Source organism: Gasterosteus aculeatus, chromosome 15, assembly GCF_964276395.1.
Source record: "Gasterosteus aculeatus chromosome 15, fGasAcu3.hap1.1, whole genome shotgun sequence".
Classification (NCBI taxonomy): domain Eukaryota; kingdom Metazoa; phylum Chordata; class Actinopteri; order Perciformes; family Gasterosteidae; genus Gasterosteus; species Gasterosteus aculeatus.
This window is the reverse complement of record NC_135703.1, coordinates 15,303,841-15,312,098: the sequence shown is the minus strand read 5'-3', so window position 1 is coordinate 15,312,098 and position 8,258 is coordinate 15,303,841. Positions and strand designations below refer to the sequence as shown.

At 44.3% G+C, this 8,258-nt stretch overlaps 1 protein-coding gene across 1 annotated transcript in view; it reads left to right on the top strand.

Annotated features, from left to right (window-relative positions):
- Positions 1–588: 588 nt before the first annotated feature.
- The window catches only part of LOC120833149 (leucine-rich repeat and fibronectin type-III domain-containing protein 2), an 87,176-nt gene continuing 79,506 nt past the window's right edge, over positions 589–8,258 (top strand). The window contains exon 1 of the mRNA XM_078089069.1: positions 589–1,184. The gene's annotated coding sequence lies outside the window, so the exon portion shown is untranslated. The remainder of the gene's footprint in view (positions 1,185–8,258) is intronic.

Sequence of the window (8,258 nt, the reverse complement as noted above, 5' to 3'; positions counted from 1 at the left end):
ATGAAAAAGAGGAGCATTTAGTTGTATATTTCCTGCATCAGCCATAAACATTTGAGTAATATTTAGATACATATTTGAAAAAGAATGTTCATTGTGCAGAACGTCGGTGCCATTTGTCAGTAGATTGTCATATTTAAATATCTGAAAATGTGCATGAAATGAATGTGCTCCAACTTCAGTCAAATATTTATTATATGTACTTGAACTACTCCTTAACAGTTGCAAATCCGCGGTTATCCGGACAGAACGAGAACGCAGACCAAACATACACTTGCCGCATAACTAACCTCATCCCCTCCCCTCCCCCGATAGGCTACTTTTTGTTTACTGCTAAGGCTGAACACTTTGTAGGCTAAGCTCACGCACTAATCCGCGCCTGGTCCGTAATACCCTGCAGACGACAGTGCACCCGCTGCGGAAAGTGCCAAAAGTGGCGCTCTGCCGCGTAATCACCGCCGCGATCTCGCTCCGGTACGTGACGGCGACGAACCCGTTGTAGTTGTGGCTGACCTGCACTTCTCTCTCTCTCTCCCCCCCTCCCCTCCCCTCCCCTCCCCGGAGGGCTTGGTGGCGTCCAGTGTTATCCGCCGATTTGCGGTCTTTTCCTGCGCGCCCACTTCGCACCTCTCCTTCACCGGCTCCCAGTCGGACAAACAAATAACTCCCCAATTATTGAAAACAAGCAGAAAAAACACTTTTGGATGTACTGGTTATTATTTTGAACTTTCGGCTTGGCTGAGTGTTCTAGGAGCCCCTAGGAAGCTCACGACAAGGACATACAGCCCCGCGGGGAGAAACCGGGAAACCAAAACGCCCGACATACATAGGCGACCACACACATACCGGCGAGCTAGTTATTTTTACTTGAAGAGGGGAGGGGTTGAGGGGTGAGGGGGGGCTGTGGACTGCCAATATGATGTGAAGCTCTTAGTCGCAGCTTGGCTTCCGGCAAAAAAAAACCGCTGGTTTCCACAGCATCTGCTGGTGGGTGAAGGAAACAAAAATACAAGGAGAGAAGCGCCGGAGAAGAAGCGACATTCGGGCTCGGTAGGCAGCTGTTTTTGCGGTTTGTATCCTGGAATTAGTGGATGAATGGGAGCGGCTGTAGCCTCGAACCGGGGGAAACCGAATACACCGCGCAGAGCCTGCGGTGGCGCACAACGGATACATGTCCGTCTCTCAAGGTAAGCAGTAACCCATTTTAACTGTGTGATGCATGCAGGAGTTCCGGCTGCTCTGATATCAGATGCTGTAGTTTTACTGTGTTGCTTTTTCATCTTTTACTCGCCATAGTTTACCTTCAAATCGGTTGCCTGCAAATTAGAACGGAATCCCGTTCGCTTTAACAGTAGGCGGCGTGTGCCTGCTCGGCTATCGTTACTCGCGTGGTCAATCACAGGTATATGCAGAGAAAGTAACCCGAGTCGGTGGGATTCTGTTCTACGCAGTGCAGCTGCGTGCAAATGTTGTTTAAATATAATTTAATCCTATAATTTAAAGTTATTTTAGCGTTGCACGGGGGATCCAGAAAAGGACACGGAGAGCTTGGATAGGTGTGCCTGACGCATACTAATTCCGGGAGTGTATCAAGGTGCGCCCTTTTTTTGGTGTGTGGGGGGGCAAGTGTGTTGGCTTGTGTGTGCATGTGTGTGAGAGAAAGACAGCAGAGTGGGGGGGGGGGGGGGGGGGTAGATTAGCCCCGTCTTCAAAAAAATGACCCCTTGTGATTAGAGTAACTACATTTAATAAACTCCCTTAAAGTTGCACAAATTGACTGCTGTGCGATTGCTCATAAGTGAGATGATTATAATCCCCGTGTGCTGATTTATTTACATCAAAACATGCAGTCCCTTTACGTCTTGAGAATATAATCATATGTGCATGCGCTTGGTGCGTGCGTGTCTGGTTGAGGGATCGATGGAAGCCATGAGGCGCAGCGGGGCAGCAGTGTAACGCCACCACCCACTGCAATCACCAGCCTCTCGATGGATTTCAAGTGGTGGCGTGCCACCTTCAGGGATCGCGATATAAGAGAGAATCCGTTTGTGGGGGAGGACGGAGCACCGCCGGAGCTTGTTTCAGGACCGCGGACAGCGCAGAGAAGAAGAGGGAACTCTGACTCCCACACTGGGGCATTCATCGACATTTGGACGGCTGGTGTTCTCAAAAGAAAATCCCCACCGTGAAATGATTTATCTGAAGAGTACAGAATGTGGTGTGTTTTTTTTTTACCAAGCGCAGCCCTTTAGTTTGCTGTGGAGATTTGACTGTTCATAAAAGAAGAGTGAGGCTAAATGACTCACTGACAAGTGCACCCTCTATTGCTATTTATTGACGAGTCAGTGGAATTGATGGGAGTGGAATTCAGTGTGCAGGTGTAACAGAATATCTAAAAAGAAACAAGAGCCTCTTCATTCTCTATATTTACAGTCTGGTGAATTAACCTTCACACAATAGAAAACGTGTGAGCAAACGCTAGCTTATTTACATATTCAGCAGTTCCAGAGCAACACAATCCTTCATACGCAATGTGTGTGTGTGTGTGTGTGTGATGAATGTGAGTCCAAAATTACGTCTTCTTTAAGCTCTGTTTCTGCTTTGCACCAACGCCTGAGGAAAATGGTTTTATAGTTGCTACATGCTCCTCTGTAACCGGAACTTGTGTGTGTTGCTTATAGAAACATACATTACTAAATGTGCAATACTAAATTGATTAGTGTTTTGTGTGTCTCCAAAACTTGCATTGTGTACCAATTATAACACATAAACAGTGATCTATTTCACGTGACTTGAAACTTGACTTCTTTTGAGCCAACATTTCAGCTGAAGGTTGCGTATAAAATACCAGGGAAAACCCGCCTAACAAGGTATTTTTAACCCAGACTATAATCTTATCCCAAAACCTAATCATGAAGGTTTGTTGCCCACACCCAACTAAGTTGTTCCCCATGGGGGATATTTATTTCATAAAAGTGGTTCACGTAAAAAGCAGAAATTCATATGCGCAAAACTAGAGTTTGGAGTGAAGGTGATGGATGCTCTTGCTATTCCAGAAACGGCACAAGCAGAGACTTTCATCCCCTTTGTATTCATCATTAATCAGGTCCTTAGTTTCCCACCGCCATCGGTCTCAGCAGAGCTTACAACAGTGCTCATCTGATATGCAGTTATTGTCTGTCAACGCTTGATACCAGAATGACGCCGCGGGGTTAATGCCTTCTGTTCCCAGACTGCTCGCTGAAATCGATAGGCCCGCCTTGACGGACGAGCTTAACCTGCGTTTGCAGGCAAGCAAAATTTACGGGTGCAGCAGATAGATGCTGAGGATGCACTCAGAAGTAGGCCACTCTTACCTTGGGGAGAAGCCTCGACACACGCATAGGGCGGAGAACTTTAGAACGTCATATTTTTTTGCAGGGGGAAAACTATGAGAGAGGTGATGAATGGGAACTCTGAGGAATGCATTAAGAACCATGAGCTGGGAAATAATAAAAGGTGGGAAGGGTGGCAATTTCTGCTAGCACAGGAAAGCATAGACAGGAGGCATTTAAAGTTTTTAAAAAAATGCAATGGTAAATAAGTTGATAATTGGTCATAGACCCTCTACGAGCTTCTCAGTGTGGCTCTCATCTCCAAATCGGCTCTGAAGAGATAAAAAAAAAAAGCCTGGTTTCTTTTTTCAGAAAAGTCTGACACCCTCCCCTTTACCTTCTCAACGTCTATGAACGAACCACAGGCAGGGACACACACAGTCACATCTGTTTTTAAGAAGATAAACCTACTGGAGCACTTCTATGGGGCGCAGCTGCGGGGCAGATGTCTTTTTTTCGATGGTTCATCTCATGTTGAAGGGCGTTTTGTTAGATAATATCCCTTTTTTCCTTTCTTGTTAGTTGGAGAAAAAACAACCTCACCTCTAAAAAAATCCACTGCGCCCAGTGACATCACCTGTACAGATGGGATCTTACTGTCCTTTTTGTTGTGTTTTAGCCCCACTTGCTACAAGAAACCTTCAATGTTCTGATGAATACAGTCCATTCTGTTCTTAAATAATATCTGATGAGGTATTTGTTCTGAAATGGGTTTAGTAAAACAAACCGGACCAGATGATGTGAAAAGGGATAGTTAGTGTTCAGCTTTAAGAAAAAGACTGCTGTTCTTTGCCAACTACCTCTTTGGTCTCATGTGTGAGACCAGAGCTTCCCACCAGCTGAGCCAAGATGGAGTTCCCCTGAAGCATTTTCACAGCACTGTGGGCTCTACCTGCGTGAGCATTACACGAAACACCTACCGACCTATGCAGCAGCCATCTACAAACCTATCTACTATCTATTACCTATGTCAAAAGTTCAAATGTATTAACATATACAGTACATGAAGCCTTTCATTATACTAGCAGTTTGGCTGTCCCCTTTTCAGTCAGCTTCAGATTTCTGCGGTTGATTAGTCAAGGTTTATGCGTTTTTCATGCTTAATTATTTTCCAAGACTGATTGAGCACATGTGGTAAAACATTTTTTTTCATTGTGTTGCTTTTGTGTAATGCTTTGAAGTCTTTTCTACAGACGAGTCAACATTTATTGTTGAGATTTGTTTGAGCATTATTATTGATGACTCAACAATCATGAACAATACACAAACAAACCGCTCTTATTGTGTTACTATTTGAAGGTAAACTGAAATAGCTATTCATTTCCAACCCTGTGGACTTGTGTATTACTCTCTGCCCTTCAGATAGCTCTCAGTCTGCTCTAAAGCGATGCAGGACATAACTTACTCACAAAGGGCTCTTTTTTGGCACATAAGACGCACCTGCACCTGCGCCATGTCCTCTCGCCTACACTCATGTGATGTGGCTTCTCCCTGTTTGTGTCAGCGGGAAGTGTTTTTGGAGCATTGGTGTGTACCTTTGGGGGTTTACCTGTTGTGAAACCAAACTTCTCCTACAATCCAATCACAACACAGCATTTTGAAAACATTAGGAAAAATCCTACCGTGAGTCAGTTTATAAAGGCTACATTTGTCTTGTTTCCCAACCTTCTGAGCTACATATCCTGTCAGTTTGTTTTTCGGGAATCAAAAGGTCTGTGACAGTTGCCATTCTAAATTTACCGCAGACCCTCTCTCCACTCCCACATCAATTCTCTCTTGTGGTTGTTGTTTTTGTTGCACTTTAGAATACAGTGCCCCGCTTTGTTTAATGGCAGGTTCATTCACCAGAGTCAGCAGTTCCAGCCCACTCAAGCTACTGTGTTTTAAACCAAACTTCAACATTTTAAAAGCCTGGGCTCGTGCAGCTCTCAGAGCATTCAGCACAGCTAATGTGCAATCATGTGATGCTCAGTGTCTCACACGGGACTCAAGTATACTGTGTTTGCTTGACGGTGCAACCAAGTATTTTTGAGTGATAAAAGTGTTTTTTTTATGGTTCAGGGCATCAGTACTTTTTAAAGTTTTGGTTCCAAATGTTTAAATTGAGAGTTTTGATATTGCTGTATCGACCCACCCGTCCCAACATCCCAACTATCCTGTCCAGCGTCTGCAGAGGGACCACAGAGAGAGCCGCTGCATCAGTCCGGTACAGCTACTGGCACAACTTGCAAATGATTGTGAAGTCAACAGTCCATCTTGCGGACGCTTCTCCTTTCCGTTCATGACACTAAAGGCCTTGGGGATCCTAACAGTTCTTACCACGGCAATCTGAAGGAAAAGCTACGAGTGCATTCGGGCAAGATCCCGCAGACACAGCAACAGCTTCATCCTGCTAGCTGTCAAAGTCCCCGGCACATCTGCAGCCCCCAAGCTCATCATAACAAGCAAAAGACCTAACCCCCAGTACTGTCCTGTCTTCAGGCCTTAGCGCCTGTGGCTTTATGTACTTTATGTTTTTACTTCTTCATGACCATTCTTGTGCTAGTTAAGTGATAACTCAGGAAATCCTTGAGGATGAAATCATGACCGGTGACATCCTGCGTAACTCGGTGTGGGTTTCCTGTTTTATTTTCCCGTCTCTTGTGTCCCTGGGTTGATTTCACTTCCTGCCCTGATGTGTTTTTGCCGCCCTCTGTAATTGTCTGCCTTGTCCCTGATTGTTTCCTGGTGTCTCCAATCACCTGCATCGCCCCAGTGAAATTAAACCATATGTGTCTCCTGGTCGGTTTGTTAATCATTGTTGGTTAGTCTGTGTGAACTGTCTACTCCCGTGTTCGTCTGGGTTAAATAAAGTATTTATTTCTGCTTGAATCTGCTGGTCTGCATTTGAATCCTGATTCTCGGCTGTTGAACCGAGGTCCACTGCATGCTGATCTTGGACAATACAGTCTCTTATCTCTATAGAATTTGCACAGTGAGGCAAAGATGTACTAACACACAGTGATCTGCTAGTGATATGTAAGGTTTTATATTTTAGTATGTAAAAACAATGTGCGTTGTTATATTGAGTAAAGTGAAGCTGGGTCGTCGTGGCGCAGGGGTTAGAGAAGGTGTGCAAGGTTGGTGGTTCGAGTCCAGGCTGCCCCATGTTCCACGTCGAAGTGTCCCTGAGCAAGACACCTAACCCCTAATTGCTCCCCAGGCAAAAATGTGAAAAAGCCATGGGTTTAAAGTGTAATGTAAGTCGCTTTGGATAAAAGCGTCTGCTAAATGACATGTAATGTAATGAAGCTGCTGCAAAAGTGCCTTAAAATCTTGATTTAAGAATCAAAACATCTAAATCTCTATTTTCATGTCTCCTTCAAAACAGCATAATCTTTATTCAGTAAGTTATAATTCATTAAGGGTAAAACAGACCATACACCAGAGTATAGTTTCATAAGACCCTTACAAAAATTAACCCTTAAATCCGTCAATGTATGAGCCTTTGGGTTATATTTTCATACTTTTTCATACCTTTTTTTTATGCCGTTGTTGTGGTGGTCACGTCGCCATCATCTGATTTACAGTTTACACCAGTCGCACATCTGTCCATCTTGGCACATCGTTACCTTATTTATCTCTCATCTTTTTCTCTCTCTTAACATGTCGCTCTGTGTCTCTCGCTCTATTTGTTTGGTTTTCTCTCGCTCTACTCGTCTGTAACATGAGCTGCTCTGGGCGTGTTGCTCGAACACAATTCTTATCACGTTGGTTCCGGTTCCGCTTAAGTTGTTTTTATTTCCTTTGTATTTCTTAGGTGCAACTATATGATGTAGTGCCCGATCTTTACAGCTTTATTTCATATCGTCTTACCGATGTGTGTCTGTGTGGGTTCTTGAGGAATTTGTGCCCCGCTACCACTGCATCTATGAAACTCTAACAGTACAACACAGCTTGAGGGTCAATGTGTTTCCTCAAAAATATTTGGAGGGCTTCCACATAACTGTCCCTTGCTTTTTTTCCCACTGTGTTGTCAAAGTTAGCGCTGAGAGCAAGGCGGCAGCTCCGTTACGCCGGCTCCACTAACTTGCCGATGTATGGCGAGCCCCGAGGTTAGCGACAAAGAGGAAATACTGAAGCTGCAGAGAGGTAAATGGAGGGCTCCTCGTGCCGCTACGCAGAGATAACATTCAGGCTCTGTTGGGGATGACGCCATTGTGATGAAGCTGTTCAGAGAGGGGTTGGTAAAAGCTTATCTTCCTAAGCCCCAGAGCAAAATAAAGAAATACTGAAGGGAGAAAAAAAAGACACAAGCAAGGATCCACTGTTACCACTCTTAAGCGAACAGTAGTAAAACAAAAGAACGCTCTTTGGGGGAAGATGCCCCACTTATTATTCATGGGATTTTTGTTGAGACTGGAAGCCACCTGAACTGGGTCCAAAAAGACAATAAATGAGAGAGGCCACGCCCAAGCGTTTGGGCTAACCGAATGCTGAGACAACGTAACCACGTTGGATTAGTAAGCAACAATATTCCCTCTCCCTTTGGTCGGATTTCATGTTTATTTGAATCCCTTTTATGAAAAGTACACAAGCAGGTATTAACTTATTCTGGTTTACACTTATCGTCGCTATAACCAAGTACAAAATCACACTGATATGCAGTTGCACAACTTTGCTCATTATAATTGGATTATAAAGATTGAAGTTTGAGTTCTCCATGCTCTGTTATACATTTCAGTCATTAAAGAAGGAAATGTCCCCAATTCTTCTGTAAAAGTTGAAGTTCCCCCTCTGCAACATCTTTGATGAATTGCTGGCGGGTCTTTAAATCTTGCTGTGCTCCTTTGGGGTCGTCAACAATGATTGCTCTGTTGTTGTGTTCTTTGCAAAGAGCCGTCCTTG